General features: G+C 40.8%; 1 pseudogene; it reads right to left on the bottom strand.

Annotated features, from left to right (window-relative positions):
- Positions 1–1,257: 1,257 nt before the first annotated feature.
- LOC147432867 (uncharacterized) lies at positions 1,258–1,843 on the bottom strand (annotated as a pseudogene).
- Positions 1,844–2,895: the final 1,052 nt, after the last annotated feature.

Here is a 2,895-nt window from a genome sequence, read left to right as displayed (position 1 = left end):
CTCTCTCTACCAAAATGGGTGAATGGATAAATTTTTGCAAACAAACTCCAAAGTTGGCAGAGGTTTAACAGTTAGAATGTTCTCTCCAAGCTCTATCTACTGATATATAGCACGCCATGAGATTCCTCATATTTTAAAAGATTCTTTTTTTTGATTCACCTATGATGTGACAACTCTATTGAAATCTAAGTGAATAAAAAAAAGAATCTTCTAAAATATGAGGAATCTCATGGTGTGCTATATATCAGTAGATAGAGCTTGAAGAGGACATTCTAACTGTCAAACCTCCGCCAAATTTGGAGTTTGTTTGCAAACATTTATCCATGCGCCCGTTTTGGTAGAGCGAGGTAAAGTCAAACTCCTTAAAGGGCCCCTTTGTGAGTCCAAATTTTGCCTAATGAGATCAACCAGTGTGCCAGCCTGTTTATGACAATGGTTGACAGAAAACAGGCGTGCACTTCTTTAGACTGCTTTTCTAGATTGGGAAAAACAAGAAATGATCCAAATGAATTAAACATTAGCTTATATCCAGAATCATCAAAGATAAGTGTGTCAGGTGGTAGGTCGGGAAAATTTTTGAGATTCTTGTGGAACACCGGTTTATCTGTCCCGCCCATTTTAAAAGGGGCCCTTGTGCACTGCGCCTGACTTACCACTCTATTGAATCTTTTGTGGTGGTCTGGGAATAGTGTCACTAGCGTGCGTTTGAGCTTCTCAAACTCATAGCAGCTCCATATCCACACTTCGAACCATCTGAAACAAAAATTCAGAAACACTTCTGCATCGGGACTTACCCAAAACTGTGTATCCCCTTCAACAACATGGTGTATTTTCGGCCAATAGGGTAATTCTTCACCATATTTTACATCAAATTTCTTGGGCAGTAAGCCATTAAGGTCCAAAATGAGAACCCTATGCTGGACGCTCAACGGAGGTGGTGGCCTTGGCCATATCAGTGGGATTCTTTTACACAGTCTATACCATGGAGGAAACACGAGCACTGGAGGAGACAACACCCAATTCCATATTGCACGAATGTCAGCCCTGCCATTATGCTTGTCAGCCTTGAACCTATCTGCAAGGCGCCATTCTTCAACTGAAAACATATATGCAGATGCAAAATTACACAAGACTCAAATTTAAATATGCAATTAGGACATATCTACAGATTGAAATCATACAATAAAAATACACAATGTTTAAAAATTAGGCACGAGATGAAAGAGACGTCGAATGGGAAAGAAAGTTATATTAATTTCAGAAGTGGTTACATAAAAAGAAACATAGGGGGGGCAAACTATAATTTGTTTCAGGCTCTGGGTTTAGGGTGAGAACTTGTGCCGGTATTCTGCATCTCCTTAGTGTCTTCTATGTCTATCTCCTCTTCTGGATGCCCCTGGGTCTCTTCCTCTTCCTTGCTTTTTTGCTCCATTTCAAGATTCTCATCTGCACTCTTCTCGATTTTATTTTTTTTTTGCCTTTCGCATATGCTGAGCAAGGGTCTCCTCGGGACTTCCCTCCAGCCTGACATCTACACGACCATCATCTTTAGAAAGCCGTGCAGCAAAAGATCACTTATTAGAGCCTTAATCAATGAAAAAACTTACTCTTGCCACCTTGGCCTCATTTTCTCAGGGTCTTTGATCTTGTCACCTGCACGCCAGTGTCTAGCAATTAACACATCATCTTCGTCATTATGGGTTTTCCCTTCAGCACCAGTCGTACTCTGCTCCTTTACCTCAAAGTTTTGTTCTTCTTCTGTTGTTTTCGAAACAGATTTCTTAGCATTACTAGGGACACTTTCATCAAGCAAAACCTCCACAGGTGTCTTGTATGCAGGCATCACTGCATCGTTCCCGGTGTCTTTATTGAAAATAGTTCTGAAGCAGCTCGACTCTGAAAAAACATCAGAGAAGACAAAAATCAACCACCTGATTAAAAAAATGGTGTGTTTCTTACCCGTTGAAACAATTTTCTCACCTGTTATTGGGCATGGTTCAAGTGGCTTCTTCTTTAGAAGGGATTGGGCTTTTGGAGAAATAACTCCAGGGAAATCCTTAAGCAGGCACTTTCCTTTCTCAGCCAAGTGAGTATAGCAGAATGCATGGTATGCATGTGAACAAGGCAATAGAAGCGACTTGCTCTCTTCTAATTGTACTGTAATCGTAGGAAGAATTGTAAGAATTCAAGAGGCTGTTTGTTGTTCTTCTTTGGGACTCATTTCTTTGCAATTATTGGTTGTTTTGTTGTTTTCGCTCGTTTGGGAACCCATACTTGCCCATGCTTCGTTTGTGTTTGAAGAGACTTCTTTGGGATCCACCTTTTTGTTGTGTGAGTCGACAGTGGTCTTTGCTTCAGCCCTTGTACGCCTCGTTGGGGGCGGGATTTAGGCTTTGAAAGTTGATACTGTGGTTGATTTGGAATCCAAATGAATTCCTGACTTTTTTGTGCTTGAATCAACTTCTTTGGAGCCCAAACCTGAGTTGTGAAAGCTTGTGACTTTGTGGTATTCTTACCCGTTCATGCACGCTTTCCTTGTTTTTGTTTTTGTGTTGGATCTTGTGATTTGTCATTAGAGATATTTGTCTTCTTGATCCATATCTGTTTTTGGCCGATCTGGCTTTTTGGTATCCAAATTTGTCGAGATTTTTGGCTTTGACTTGTTGTCCTGTTCTTTTGACCTGTCATGGTTGTTGCTGAAGGGGTTGGTGATAGTGATGGCCTAAGTTGATGATAGGAAATGTCGTAAGATTCATTGCTATCGCTACTATCCTCAGCAAGGTTGACTTCTTGTACTTTCCTTTGATTTTTTGGCTGGTAGTGGAAAGTTACTGTCTGTTTGCTCGTGGGTGGTAGTTTCTTGGAGGACTTTTCTAGCCCATTGATTAGAGCATT

Source organism: Adiantum capillus-veneris, chromosome 20 (assembly GCF_014529385.1).
Source record: "Adiantum capillus-veneris isolate H3 chromosome 20, ASM1452938v2, whole genome shotgun sequence".
NCBI lineage: Eukaryota > Viridiplantae > Streptophyta > Polypodiopsida > Polypodiales > Pteridaceae > Adiantum > Adiantum capillus-veneris.
Note: the sequence above shows the minus strand (reverse complement) of the source record. Positions and strands in the feature narration are given on the sequence as shown.